At 45.3% G+C, this 15,987-nt stretch overlaps 1 long non-coding RNA gene across 1 annotated transcript; it reads left to right on the plus strand.

Moving 5' to 3' along the window:
* Window positions 1-2,283: 2,283 nt before the first annotated feature.
* LOC310823766 lies at window positions 2,284-5,192 on the plus strand. Its single transcript, XR_014554958.1, has 3 exons — window positions 2,284-3,062; window positions 3,383-3,460; window positions 3,903-5,192. It is a non-coding gene; the product is annotated as an uncharacterized lncRNA (long non-coding RNA).
* Window positions 5,193-15,987: the final 10,795 nt, after the last annotated feature.

Raw genomic sequence — 15,987 nt, forward strand, 5'->3', positions numbered from 1 at the left:
TTATGGTCCGTCATTTAAAAAATGTGAATGTGAACTGTACACAGACATAACTGTACATTCATCATCCATAAAATAAGTAGCTGTGTGCCACACTGCCGCACATCGGCCGCCACAACATGTCTCAATGTTATAAGGCCTTGTACTCACAAACATGCAATTATAATGACATAATCTTGAATCTGGTTGACTACCAGACTTAATACTTTTGTAATAGTAGGCTATGTGACAGCATGGGTGGCCGTTGAGTGAAGCTTTGGCCATGAAAGTGTTGTGGGTGGGCCCACATTGGAAGCTTGTACTGCCTTTCACCAGCATAGAAATTACAGAAACAGAATAAAGTCTATTTTCCTGTCTTTGTATTACTGTTATTTGATTTTGCAAAACTGAACAAAATAAAAACAAGCCATTCTTTGTTTTTGGGGTGGAGATTGAAAACATGAAATTTCCGTTTTGAACATGCGGACCAGACAGCATAACATTTTCTGTAGCCTATGTCACGTTGAAGAGCTGGTGCACGAGACTTGACATGTGCACTGTCATTTTGGAACATGTTTGACCTTTCTTCATCCCTCTCTCATGCAATATCACAGTCCAATACATTTCAAAATAAAGTGTTTGTTTGTCAGTTTATGCACTTTATTGATGCCCGTTTCATTATTGAGCAGACAACATCTCTGTCCATAGGCATGCAATTGTTAGTAATACTCAAGGCTATTAATCTGTAAGACCATGCAAAAACTGTGCAAAAACTGCTCAAAATGGTCAGGTAAAGGCTATGGCAAATTAAGGGATCAGAATTGTGTTTAAAAACAGTGTGTTAAATGCAAGCCTATACATTGACTGATAACAAGACAAGACTCCTGTCAACTCATAATGAATAGGCCTAATCTCATGAGAGAAATGTACACTCACCGGCCACTTTATTAGGTACACCTGTTCAACTGCTTGTTAACGCAAATATCTAATCAGCCAATCACATGGCAGCAACTCAATGCATTTAGGCATGTAGACATGGTCAAGACGACCTGCTGAAGTTCAAACCGAGCATCAGAATGGGGAAGAAAGGTGATTTAAGTGACTTTGAACGTGGCATGGTTGTTGGTGCCAGACAGGCTGGTCTGAGTATTTCAGAAACTGCTGATCAACTGGGATTTTCACGCACAACCATCTCTAGGGTTTACAGAGAATGGTCTGAAAAAGAGAAAATATCCAGTGACCGGCAGTTCTCTGGGCGAAAATGCCTTGTTGACGCCAGAGGTCAGAGGAGAATGGCCAGACTGGTTCGGGATGATAGAAAGGCAACAGTAACTCAAAGGTTGGTGGTGGTGGTGTAATGGTGTGGGGGATATTTTCTTGACACACTTTGGGCCCCTTAGTACCAATTGAGCATCGTTTAAACGCCACAGCCTACCTGAGTATTGTTGCTGACCATGTCCATCCCTTTATGACCACAGTGTACCCATCTTCTGATGGCTACTTCCAGCAGGATAATGCGCCATGTCACAAAGCTCAAATTGGTTTCTTGAACATGACAATAAGTTGACTGTACTCCAATGGCCTCCACAGTCACCAGATCTCAATCCAATAGAGCACCTTTGGGGTGTGGTGGAACGGGAGATTCGCATCATGGATGTGCAGCCGACAAATCTGCAGCAACTGCGTGATGCTATAATGTCAAAATGGACCAAAGTTTCCAGCATCTTGTTGAATCAATGCCACAAAGAATTAAGGCAGTTCTGAAGGCAAAAGGGGTTCCAACCCGGTACTAGGTGTACCTAATAAAGTGGCCGGTGAGTGTAAAGTGCAATGTGATGGTTGTGTTTTGGTGTTACAATAATGACTGTAGGCCTAGGCTACTTCTGTACAATCATAGACCTTGTTAACATCCATAGGCACACAACACTATTCTGGAATGTCAGGAGGCTGTGTGTGATTGGGTACAAATTGCACAATACAAAAGAGCACTGTTCATCATAGCCGGATAACATCCTCCTCTATGCAAGTACTATGGACAGATGGAGTCGTAGACTATGGCCCAATCCCATTTCTTATTTTTACCCCTACCCCTCTTTTTCGAGTGCCCCTCGCTTTTCGACTTGCCCCTCGGAACAGAGTTACAAGGGGTAGTGGTTGAAATCTTCTCCAATGAAATGGACAACCCTTCAAACCCTGATACGTCATCAGTAGCCGTCGATGGCGTTTACGTAAACAGACGCGACGAGTGTTGTCACGTGTCGAAATAAAAATAAAAACACGGGTCACGTGATGATGGCTGACAGAAGGACGTGTTTTCGCAGAGCTCCCGCTCGACGATTTTCTTTATTATTTTATATTTAATCTACTCCTTTTAGCTCATCTCAACATCCCAGTGTTGAGCGAATATCAGATCAGCATAATATTCCGGCCTCTTACAACAAGCATGTCAGACGAAAAATCAACAACGAAAAAAATACATCTGCTCAGCCTGGGGCCGCGGGGTGCGCGACGAGCCCGGTGATAATCAAACTATACAACTCCAGGGACAAACCGAGGATCATGGCCGCGATGAAGGCAAAACCTAACCTGGAATACGAGGGCCAATGCATCCTCATCCACCAGGACCTCTCCTCCGCAGTTCGAGTGAAACGGCGCGTCTTCAATGCCTGCCAGGGTCTCATCAACAAGAACATTCGATTTGCGATGCGTTTCCCGGCTACACGGACTGAGCACCATAATGGGACAAGTTTGAGACACCGACAGATGTTTTGCACACGCATAACATTAATTTCGAAGAGAAATGTATCGTCGCGAAAATAATTATTAATTTTGAGCAAAGGAAAATCTATTTTGTACTCAATAAAAGTTTATTTGCATGTCTGCTAAAGTCCATATATACACGCACTACGCCTGACCTGCTCGCTCAAAAACATAGGACAGCCTTAGATTTGTGCCGAAAATTTCTGATTGGCTGGCTTGACCTTCAATCACAACATTTCTGGACCAATGGCGATTGGAGGATGTTCCTGATGAAAACGTGGGAATTTGAATGACCAAAGATGTCAGACTCTAATCCACAGCACCCAGTAAATTATGCTTTTGTAATCGTTTAGATATTAAGATTATGGTGTTCATATCTTCCTATGGCTGTTGTTTTTATGACCATGTATTTAGCCAATTTTTGCTATCTGATTTTACAATGTTAAAAGCTAGGCATAGCTAACTTAGCTAGTTAACGTTAGCTTGCTAACTGAGGCTCATTTACGGTATCTGACCAGTTATGATGACATGTCTAACTTGAATTTAAAAATGTGTTATCTTAATTCATGGCTCATTATCTGACCAGTAATATGTCTAGCAACTAATTTGAATTTGTAGTAACTAACGTTGCTAGTAATTTGAACAGGAAGAAGAAGCTGATAGCTGTCAGCTAGTTACAATGTCTTCTGAACGGCCACATCAACACAGCACACTACAGCCACATGTGAGTAATTAATCATTCATTACATAAATAGGCTACTTTAAATGAACCTTTATGAAATCCATTTTTGGTGTGTAGTACATAATTAACTTAACTTAGCTTGCTCGCTAGCTATCAAGGTATGGCCAGAGCTTGGCATGGCTCTGTTATACATGGTAGCTAGTTAGATTTAACACTAGGTGACATTAGGCAAATGGCATATCATCTGTGACATCCTTTTGTAAATTTAAGATATGACTTACTTGGACAGAATGCGCTACATCTAATTTTAAAGCATACTTAGGCTGTGATGGGATGATAATTGTGTGTATGAGATGGCAAATAGTAACTACTAGCATCCACATCACACATACTGTTATCCACTAATGATATTTAATTAAATCTTTCCACTACCTAGAATATTGCTTTTGTTTGGGAACTTAATTTGACCTTGTCTTTCCAACAGGATATGCTGAGACAGCAGTTTATGGAGAGATTTATGACAACTACAATCTGCCATAAACCAGCAACCACTGAACCTGGATTACTTGGAGTTCCTGAGCTGCCATGAGCTTATTTTATTTGAATCTTTTTCTGAACAGAGACATTCCTCCAGAGATTATAGAAGGACCTAAATCTTCTGGTCAGTTCTGAGATTGAGGCCAGCTCTACGGCCATTGTAGAACTGGAGAGAGAAGTTGGTCCAGGTGCTGGTTGCCCCAAAATTGAGAGAGGAAAAACTCAAGGATTTACTAGACACACATCTGCCTGTCTTTTCCATTGCCAACTGCCTTGGTGTTTCTAGAAGGACAGTTTACAGGAGGATGCCAGAATTAGATTTGTCTGTGAGAGGATCATACACCACAATGACTGACCAAGAGCTTGACAATGTGATTTAGACTTTCAAGACTGATATGCCAAACGCTGGGTATCGCATGGTTCAGGGACAGTTGGCAATGGGCCTCTGCGTTCAATGGTTTAGAATTATGGCATCCATGCATCAGTTTGCATCAGGGATCTTTTCATGGCTCATGCAGTTAGGATGTGTTGTGTAGAGGAGCTATTCTGTGCAAGGCCCCCTTTCCTTGGTCCACATTGATACAAATCACAAACTGATGAGGTAAAATTCTTAACATTCAGTTAACAACAGTGACACACAAATGATGAAACTTAAAGCTTGAACTGTCTTGGAGCGGCTCACAAACAAGCTCCCTGCCTCTCACTGACTCTGGGACTTCCACTCCCCCACCCCACCCCACCCCACCCTGTCTCTCTCACACACACAATGCACTGACAGTGTAATTTATAATTATTAAAATGTATTCTAATTTATAGTGTACATGCCCCATGCCCATTTCACAGCCTCTAGCCTCATTGCCACTTAGCCTCGCACAGCCTACAAAATGTATTGTTTTATTGTTCTATTTTGTAAATTTGTTATTACTATTTTGTTAATATTTAGCTGTTTTGTAAATTGTTAATATTTGCATATATATATATATATATATATATAGACATACACACACACAGTGGGGGAAATAATTATTTGATCCCCTGCTGATTTTGTTAGTTTGCCCGATTACAAAGAAATGAGTGGTCTATCATTTTTATGGTACTTTTATTTTAACAAATAGTGACAGAATATCAACAAAGAAGTCCAGAAAAAACACATTATATAAAGTTATAAATTCATTTGCATTTGATCCCCAAGCAAAACATGACTTAGTACTTGGTGGAGAAACCCTTGCTGGCAAGCACAGAAGTCAGATGTTTCTTATAGTTGGTCACCAGGTTTGCACACATCTCAGGAGGGATTTTGGTCCACTCCTCTTTACAGATCCTCTCCAAATCCTGAAGGTTTCAAGGCTTTTGCTTGGCAACTTGAAGCTTCAGCTCCCTCCACAAATTTTCTATAGGATTAAGGTCTGGAGACTAGCTAGGCCACTCCATGACCTTAGTGTGCTTCTTCTTGAGCCACTCCTTTGTTGCCTTGGCTGTATGTTTTGGGTCATTGTCATGCTGGAAGACCCATCCACGACCCATCCTCAGTGCTCTGGCTGAGGGAAGGAGGTTCTCGTCCAAGATCTTATGGTACATGGCCCCGTCCATTGGCCCCTCAATGCAGTGAAGTTGTCCTGTACCCTTAGCAGAGAAACAACCCCAAAGCATAATGTTTCCACCTCCGTGTTTGACGGTGGGGATGGTGTTCTTGGGATTGTAGCATTCAGCATTTCTCTCCCTCCAAACACGAAGAGTCGAATTTATGCCAAAGAGTAAAATTTTGGTCTCATCTGACCACATCACCTTCTCCCAAGCCTTCCCTGAATCATTTAGGTGTTCATTGGCAAACTTCAGATGGGCCTGTACATGTGCCTTCTTGAGCAGGGGGACCTTGCGGGCACTGCAGGATTTCAATCCGTTACGGTGTAGTGTGTTACCAATGGTTTTCTTGGTGACTGTGGTCCCAGCTGCCTTGAGATCATTACCAAGCTCCTCCTGTGTAGTTCTGGGCTGATCCCTCACCCTTCTCATGATCATCCTTACCCCACGAGGCAAGATCTTGCATGGAGCTCCAGGCCGAGGGCGATTGATGGTTATTTTGTATTTCTTCCATTTTCTAATATTTGCACCAACGGTTGTCACCAAGCTTCTTGCTGATGGTCTTGTAGCCCATTCCAGCCTTGTGCAGGTCGACAACTCTTACCCTGATGTCCTTTGAATGTTCTTTGGTCTTGCCCATGGTGGTGGAGAGGTTGGAATGGAGGAGATTGATTCTATTGACAGGTGTCTTTTATACCCATAACAAGCAGAGATTAGGAGTACTTTTCCTAAAGTGACAGGACTAATCTGTGTGCCTCATGGGCATATAACCGGTCTGTATGAGCCAGAATTCTTGCTGGTTTGTAGGGGATCAAATACTTATTTCCTTCCATCAAATGCAAATGAATTTATAACTTTATATAATGTGTTTTTTCTGGACTTCTTTGTTGATATTCTGTCTATTTGTTAAACTAAAAGTACCATAACAATTATAGACCGCTCATTTCTTTGTAATCGGGCAAACTAACAAAATCAGCAGGGGATCAAATAATTATTTCCCCCACTGTGTATATATATATATATACACTGCTCAAAAAAATTAAGGGGACACATCAGATCTTGATGAATGAATTATTCAAGTTGAAAATCTTTACTGATGTACATTGTATAATTTGTTGAGAACAAAATGACGTAACAACGGTCAATGGAAACCAACCCATTGAGGGCTGGATTCAAAATCACACCGAAAATCAAAGTAAAAAATTCAAATCACAGGCTGATCCAACTTATGTGAATTTTATCACGGCAACTCATGATGTGATTCAGTAGTGTGTATGGCCCCCGCGTGCCTGTACGCACTCCCGACAACGTCTGGGCATGCTCCTGATGAGTCGGCGGATGGTGTCCTGGGGATCTCCTCCCAGACCTGGATCAGGGCATCAGTGAGCTCCTGGACAGTCTGTGGCGGTACTTGGTGGCGTCGGATGCACCGATACATAACGTCCCATAGGTGCTCAATTGGATTTCGGTCAGGGGAACGAGAGGGCCATTCAATGGTATCAATGCCTTCTTCATCCAGGACTGCCTACACACTCTGGCCACATGAGGCCGGGTATTGTCCTGCACTAGGAGGAACCCAGGGCCCACTGCACCAGCGTAAGGTCTGACAATGGGTCTGAGGATCTCATCCCGGTACCTAACAGCAGTCAGGGTACCGTTGGCTATAACAACTGCCAAGAACAAAGGCAGACTGCAGTGGAAAATTCAGTCAGTCAAGGAGGTCATCGGCTGCAACCTGCCGTCTCTCCTGGACCTGTTCCACTCCAGGACCAGTAAGAGAGCAAGAAAGATCATCGCTGATCCTTCCCATCCTGGTCACCATCTCTTCCATCCGGCAAAAGGTTCTGGTCTATCAAGACCAAAACCTTGCGCCACCTGAACAGTTTCTTCCCCATAGCAGTGGGGCTCACAAACAAGCTCCCTGCCTCTCACTGGCTCTGGGACTCCCACCCTCCACCCTGTCACACACACACACACACACACAATGCACTGACAGTGTAATTTATTTAAAATTATTCTAATTTATAGTGTACATGCCCCATACCCATTTCACAGCCTCTAGCCTCGCACAGCCTACATAATTTACTGTTTTATTGTTCTATTTTGTAAATTAGTTTTTGCTATTTTGTTAATATTTTGCTTATATATTGTGTGTCCGACGCACCAACCTCACCAAGTCAATTTCATGCATGTGCAAATATACTTGGCCAAATAAAAGAATTCTGATTCTGATTGTAATGTTTGAAAAGTGTGAAAAGGCGTCAGTGTGTCACGCAACGTTACTGTTGATGTGTATCTGTTCATGATTGTGTAGGATCTTCAAGACCATAGACTGGGAGACTGGGAGAGTGCCATACTATGAGAGGACTACAGTGGTGTAAGTTGAGGTTCCTGAAATTGAGTGCCCACTAGACGAGCTAGCCCTGTCAGAGCAACAGAGAGCCGTCAATCCTCTTGAACATTCTCCCTCACATGGTCGTGACTTATACATACAGTGCCTATAGAAAGTCATCATACCCTGTGAAATCTTTACCTTTTGTCACATTACACCTTGGAAATTAAAATCAAATCAAACTTTTTTGAGCTGTATGTACACGTTATAAACCTCATCATCAAAGTGAAAATAACAATTTAAAAAATTCTGGACAATTATTAAAAATGAATTAGTAAAATACCTGGTTTGGTTAAGTGATCAGCCCCTTAGAGTATACCATTATAAACTTGCTCAGGTGCAACCAATCAACTTCCAGATCAAACACCAGGCTAATTGCCCCCCACCTGACATCAATTGTAGTGGTTTTGATTACTTCAGAATAAAACCAGCTGTTTCTTGAGGATTCCACTACTAGAAGTGCATGGTTCTGCAAAGAATTCACCATGGTTGGAAAAGTACTTTCAAAAGGCCTCTGGGATAAAGTTGTAGGAAGGCACAAGTAAGGTGAAGGCTACAAAAAGATTTCGAAGGCTTTAGCTATCCCTCTGAGTACCGTTCAGAGCATCATTACGAAGTGGAAGGCGTATGGCACCACCAACACCTTGCCTCGATCAGGTCGTCCGTCCAAACTGGATGACCGAGCCAGGAGGACATTGATCAGAGAAGCTACCAAGAGGCCAAAGGCAACTTTGAAGGACTTACAAGTCTTTATGGCTGGGACTGGTCTGTCTGTGCATGTGACAACAATCTCACAAGTGTTATGGAAAATACATTCATAGAACTATTTTCAGGTTATACACTTTCATATGACTGATACAACTTGTGTAACTACTGTGATGACATTTTCTCTTGCCACACCTCTAAAGTTCTATAGCCATTGTTCTGAGAAGCACTGTATGATTTACCATATGAACAGCGGTGATCTCTGAGGGAGTGGTAGGAGAGAGCAATAATGGGGGGACAGGCGCATCCTGTCGATAGGTGTGAAATGTTGAACGGCGATTAATCAGTAAGAAAGCCTCCCCATTGTTCATTCTCTCCCGCCCTTTCTCACGTAAGCACAAGCCCATCAGCCGATAGCCTTGTGGGTGCCTGGCAATATGTTCAAACTGTATAAAAGACAAACCTGATCATTGTCTCTTTTGACTTGTGCTGAACGGACCCCCGGTTCTACGCTGGGCTGCTGTTACGCTCTTGTCTCTTGTTTGCAAGCAATAAATACCGGACTCAGATATTGTGGCTACTCAGGACTTGTTTCTTACCTCCGAAGAGCTAAAGTACAGAGTGGTCAATCCTAGACTTCCACCACACAAGCTTTACACAAAGCTGGCCTGTATGGCAGGGTAGCAAGAAAGAAGCTTTTTCTGAAAAAGTGCCACACTCAGTCTCGTTTGTGCAATGCAAAAACACACCTGGAAGATTCTGGTGCCATGTGGAAAAAGGTTTTATGGTCAGGCGAGACGAAGATTGAACTTTTTGGACTGAACTCCAAGCGCTATGTTTGGCGAAAACCAAACACAGCACACCACCCAAAACACCATACCTACTGTGATGGTGATGGCAACATTATGTTGTGGGGATGTTTCTCTTCAGCGGGGACTGGGCAATTGGTCAGGATTGAAGGGAAAATGGATGCTGCCAAGTACACCCAAATTCTTGAGGACAACCTGCGTCCCTCTGCTAGACAGCTGAAGATGGGCAGGTCATTCACCTTCCAACACGACAACGATCCTAAACATACTGCCAAAAGAACAACGCAGTGACTTATGGATAGAAAGGTGAATGTCCTTGAGTGGCCAAGTCAGAGCCCTGACTTAAATCCGATAGAAAATCTGTGGATGGACTTGAAGAGAGCAGTCCGTCGCCGCTCACCACGGTATTTGACTGAACTCGAACAATTCTGCAAGGAAGAATGGGCAAATATTCTCCAATCTAGGTGTGCAAAGCTAGTAGAGACATATCCAAACAGATTGATGGCTGTAATTGCAGCAAAAGGTGGCTCTACAAAGTATTAAATCAGGGGACTGATGACTTTTCCAACCCTGTTATTCTTGTTTTTCATTTTTTATTAATTTTCAGAACTGTTGCCTTTTTTATTTTCATTAGTTTGATGTTGTATGGCTAAATTTGTACATAAAGCTGGAAAAAGTTTTTTTTAATGGGTTTTGATTTCAGGCTGTACGACAAATATAGTAACTATTTCAAAGGGGTATGATGACTTTCTATAGGCACTGTACGTTTCTTGCACAGTGTCTGAGGTATCAAACCAGCGTCAAACCATCATGCTGCTGCCGGATATGCAGTAGATAAGGAGATTACTTTAGCAGTTGTTTCTAAAGCCATTTAGCCAACAGATGTGTTCTATACTGTATCAGTAGTATCTTGTGTTTATGCATGGTGCAGTTATTTTATACAGGACGATTCTTCGTGTGTACTGCCATTTTTTTTCGTGTGGGTATCTTTTTAAGCTACTGGGTGCCTACATTTCCAGGATTAATAAAGTATCCATCTATCTATCAGTGTAATTTACAGCTGAATCTTGTCCCACCCCCCCCAATTCCCACAGAGATCCATTCAAATGCAAAGAGGTTTTAGAGTACCTGAAAATAAGATCGCACGAGTCTGGTGATGTTGATGGGCCACAGACATCAGGAATTAATGGCATGCAAAGGATATGCAACCAAATGTAGTGTGTAGTACTGTATGACAAATAAATGACTTTCTTTCTTTTCAAATACAAAACATGACTTTTATTTTACATTAACAAGTTTCTGTTTTGTGAAAAACAAACACACAATACCATAACCAACAAACATTGACACACTGATGGCAACAAAGCACTTTCAGAAGATGTCTCTTGATTGTTCTTTAGCTACGTTATTGCAGAAATGTAACATTTCTTAACATTTCGGTCATTATTCTTCTGAACTCTGTGTAATTGGGAAGATGCTCAACAGGAAAAGTAACTGTACAAGTGCACGCACTCACAGTCGGGTAGCACACAGAGTGATCACCTAGCTGCTCCCTACATTTGTGTTCAAAATTAATTGATTGATAAGAGTGATTTTGAAATCTCTCTTTTCATGTGGGAGGATGGGGATGTGTGCTTGACCATCCACTTGAGTACATCCTGCACTGAGAGGGGTTCTGTGTCAGCAGCAGTAGTACTAACTGTCTCACCTGCAATGTAAGATTCATTTTCAAATAAAATGAAGAATAGACAAGAGCAACTCAGGATTGTGGTCCAAAATGTTTATACGTGTCCTTGTAAAAAAATTTTCCGAACAATACAGATAAAGAAATGCAGCACAGCAGGTTAACTCTAAGTCTGAGAAGATAATTTGAAATATCTAAGGGTGTTTCTTTGTGTTCCGCACAGTAAAACCATTATAAAACTGACATTGTAATACGTTATTTACCTGCCGTTTCAAGCTCATCCAAGAAATCTTGCAGGAAGTTGATAACCTTCCTCTCGGCGCTTCTTCACTGTTCCTTTTTTACTGAAATGTGGCTGGCAGTGCATCATGATGAAATTGGTATCAGGCTACAAAGAAAATAAACAGTAAATGAAGCAGATTTGATGAATATCTTCTCAGTGTTTAAGAACTAGAAATACAGGAAAAAGAGCAATGTCAGGAAGAATAGACTATGTAACAATTCTAACTAATGCACTTACTTTGATGATCTTCCCAGGAAGAAAAAGGGATTTGCAAGCCTCAGAGTTTGCAGCCATTTGATCCACCAGGCCGTACAGTTCCATACCCTTGCGCAGTTGCTGCAGGATTGGGATCAGTCTTGTTGTAGAGTGCAAGACAATAGCCCTTTGAAGAAAAATCATGCAAAATATTTTAAAAAAATAATAATAATTGTATCACAAATTACCTTTATTCTCAAAGTCCTTACCGAATGATGTTTTCTTTCCACTCCTGCTTAATCTGGCCAGGATATCCACAGGTTACGATATCATCAGCACACGACATCAGAAATTCAGAATCCGCAGCATTTTCAACCTGAAAAGACAAAATAGTGAAAAGAAGGTGAGGTATTATGTTAAAAATGTTAGACCTGATGCATATCTAAAAAGAGTAAAAGTGAGTGCTTACCCTGCTGATGAGAAGAGAAGATTCTAAATCTGTCACATCCTCCTTAGACAGAGAATGAATGTTCACTTCTATGCAGAGGAAATTGTAGCACCACTCTCTCAAAAATGCAGGAGCTGGGCCACCTTGTGCTAGGCTGACAGCCAATATTTCACCAACATGACATTAAAATATAAAAGACTTCACTTGAAAGTCTCGTTATCAAGGTGTAACAAGTTCCATTGTACACAGAGGCGGACGCAGTGGTGTGATGAGGGAATGGTCCCGTTTATTCATAAAGTTATTCGTTCTGTTCGAATCTGGCTTTCCAGCCCTCCAAACACTCGGCAACTTTTCAGTTGCCGTCTTCCTCCTGAAAGCAGAGGCACACACATCTTAAACCCTTTCGTTAGCGAGGCTTCATTCGCAACAGGTGCGCAACAAAACCTCGCCTCCGTAACCCTGGCCACGGTCCTGTAGCTCCCTCTACAGGCCGAACGCTGCATGTCCCCCCACATACCCCCACCGCCCGACACAGGCCGGGGACACGACGGCCGACAACCTACTCCCCCCCCCCCCTGCACGGGAGAGGAAGTCTGCCACGACCATCTGCGCCCCCGGTCTGTGCACGACCGAAAAGTTGAAGGGCTGCAACGCGAGATACCACCGGGTGATCCTCGCGTTCACATCCTCCATGCGGTGGAGCCACTGGAGGGGAGCATGGTCGGAGTAGAGGGTGAAAGCGCGACCCAGCAGGTAGTAGCGGAGGGCGCCGACCGCCCACTTGATGGCCAGGCACTCCTTCTCCACCGTGCTGTACCGGCCCTCCCTCTCCAACAGTTTGCGGCTCAGGTACAGCACCGGCCGGTCAGCACTGCCCCCAGGCCTCTATCCGACGCATCCGTCTGTAGGGAGAAAGGGAGGTTAAAATCAGGCGCATACAGGACCGTTTCTCCAGAAAGAGCGCCCTTAAGGGCCTCGAACGACCCCTGGCACTGGCCCAACCATTGGACCAGATCCGGGGCACCCTTCCGTGTGAGGTCCGTCAAGGGACTGGCCAGCTCTGAAAATCCCGGCACGAACTGCCGGTAATAGCCAGCCAGCCCCAGGAAGGCCCTCACCTCCTTCTTCGTCTTGGGCCGCGGAGAGGCGGCGATGGCCGCAGTCTTTTCAATCTGCGGCAGCACCTCCCCTCGACCCAAGTGGTACCCCAGATACCGGATCGATCTCCCTCCGCCCGATCACACACTTTTTCGGGTTGGCCGTCAGCCCCGCCTGCCTCAGGGACCGCAGAACAGCAACCACACTCTGCACATGCTGCGCCCAGGTGTCACTGTGAATGACAATGTCATCCAGGTAGGCCGCAGCATAGGCAGAGTGCGGCCGCAGAATGCGGTCCATGAGGCGCTGAAAAGTGGCTGGGGCTCCGAACAACCCGAAAGGGAGCACCGTGAACTGGTATAGCCCGAGCGGAGTGGAGAATGCAGTCTTTTCCCGGGATACCGGAGAGAGTGGAATCTGCCAGTATCCCTTCGTACAATCCAATGTCGTAAAATATTTGGCCCTGCCAAGCCGGTCCAAGAGCTCGTCAACCCGGGGCATCGGGTAGGCATCGAATTTGGAGACCGCATTAACCCTTCTATAATCCACACAGAAACGTATAGACCCATCCGGCTTGTTAACAAGCACGATGGGGCTACACCAGTCACTGCGGGACTCCTCGACCACACCCAGCTCCAGCATGGCCTCCAATTCCCTGCACACAATGTCTCGTTTGTGTACCGGCAAACTATAGGGACGCGTGCGCACCGTTAAACCCGGCTGCGTTTCTATATGGTGGTCGATAAGCGTAGTCCGACCGGGCAGGGGAGAGAACACGTCAGCGAACCTAGCTTGCAAATCTGCAACGTCCGTGGCCTGGCTAGCAGAGAGGTGGTTATCAATACCGACCGGAGTGCTAATTTTTGATTTTGGGACTTCCGGTCCGAACTCATCTCTCTCTGGAATTATTGTAGCCAGAGCAACAGTGACCACGTCGTTCCATTTTTTAAGGAGATTTACGTGATACACCTGCAAGCTATCCCCCCGGTCCGAGCGTACTACCTCATAATCCACGTCCCCCATGCGACGTGTGACCACAAACGGCCCTTGCCACTTCGCGAGTAATTTCGTGCTGGAGGTGGGTAACAGTACGAGCACCTTGTCTCCCGGTGTAAATTCTCGCAGGTTAGTTCCCCTGTCGTGTAGGCACTTTTGACGCTCCTGGGCTTGCAGCAAATGTTCGCGTGAGATAACCCCTAGGGCGTGGAGCTTTGTGCGCAAGTTCAGGACGTATTGAATCTCACTTTTACTGTCGCTAGACCCTTCCTCCCAATTTTCTTTAAGAAGGTCTAGGACACCCCGGGGCTTACGCCCGTAGAGTAATTCAAACGGGGAAAACCCGGAAGCTTGGGGGACATCCCGTACCGCAAACAGCAGGGGATCTAGCCATTTATGCCAATTCCGACTATCCTCGTGTACAAACTTCCGGATCATTGATTTCAAGGTCCGATTGAACCGCTCACAAAGGCCATCAGTAGCTGGGTGGTACACGCTGGTTCGAACCGCCTTGATGTTCAACAACCCGTACAGTTCCTTAAGGGTGCGTGACATAAAATTAGTACCCTGGTCGGTGAGAATCTCTTTCGGGATTCCCACGCGGGAGATTACTTGAAACAATGCCTGCGCTACACTCCTGGCAGAAATATTGCGCAGCGGTATTGCCTCGGGGTATCGGTTGCGTAATCTATCAAGATCAACACAAATCGATATCCCTGTGTACACCGATCAAATGGCCCGATAATATCCATGGCAATGCGGTCGAATGGGTTCTCGACCAATGGTAAGGGGGCCCGTGGAATGGCTGGGGGATTTACCAACTGACATTCGCGACAAGAAGCGCACCACCGCCCGAATTCCCGGCCAATAAAATCGAGCCATTATACGGTTCAGTGTCTTATCATAACCTAAATGGCCCGCCATGGGGTTGAAATGAGCCGCCTGGAAGACCATTTCCCGGCGGCTACGGAGAACTAACAACTGAGTTACTTCCTCCTGGCTATGTGAGTCACGACTTACTCGGTACAACCTGTCGCTGATAATCGCGAAATAGGGGTGGGCGCGTACTGTGTCTGGCCGTACCAAAGTACCATCAATCGCTATCACTTGGTCATAGGCCGATCGTAGGGTCTCGTCACGAGACTGCTCGAGGGGGAAGTCACCTAGCAGCGGATAGTTCGGCGGGGAAATCTCGGGTTGAGACCCCCCCCCGGCTCCGGCTCCTCGGCAGTGTCGCGAGGCGCCGCCTCAGCACAGAGCACATTACACGCCTCACACCTCCCTCTCTGTCATGCCCGCTTTACCGCTTGAGGAAACCCCTCCCAATCTACACCCAGAATAAGGGAATGCGTGAGGCGCGGGCTAACCGCCGCCTGTACACTCTGCTTTTTCCCCTCAAAATGAATCTCTATCGCGACCACAGGATATTCGTGAATGTCCCCATGCACACACTTCACCAACACCCTCGATGCCTTTAACAATGCCCCCGGTCGAACCAGGCGCTCCTGGATCATGGACTGCATGCAGCCCGAATCCAAGAACGCCTGGTGCGTATCGTGTTGTATCCTTACCGGAACACAATACGCCTGTCCTGGGGGGGAGGGCCCGGTATGTTGCCGATGCGGACGACCTGCCCCACCTCCATCACTGGGCAATTCGCCTGCACATGGCCCGGCCGTCCGCATTGCCAACACATCCCCCCTGCCGCTCGGGGTGCTTCCCGTGGGCTGCTTGCCAGGGCTGGTTCTCGACATGCCTGCCCTTGCCATCTCGTCCTCGGGGCGGGCGCCGGCCTCTCTTCCTCCGGCAGCACGGCTCCTTCCTGGCGCGGGGCCGGGGTT

This window comes from Argentina silus, assembly GCF_951799395.1.
Source record: "Argentina silus genome assembly, chromosome: Y".
NCBI classification, from domain to species: domain Eukaryota; kingdom Metazoa; phylum Chordata; class Actinopteri; order Argentiniformes; family Argentinidae; genus Argentina; species Argentina silus.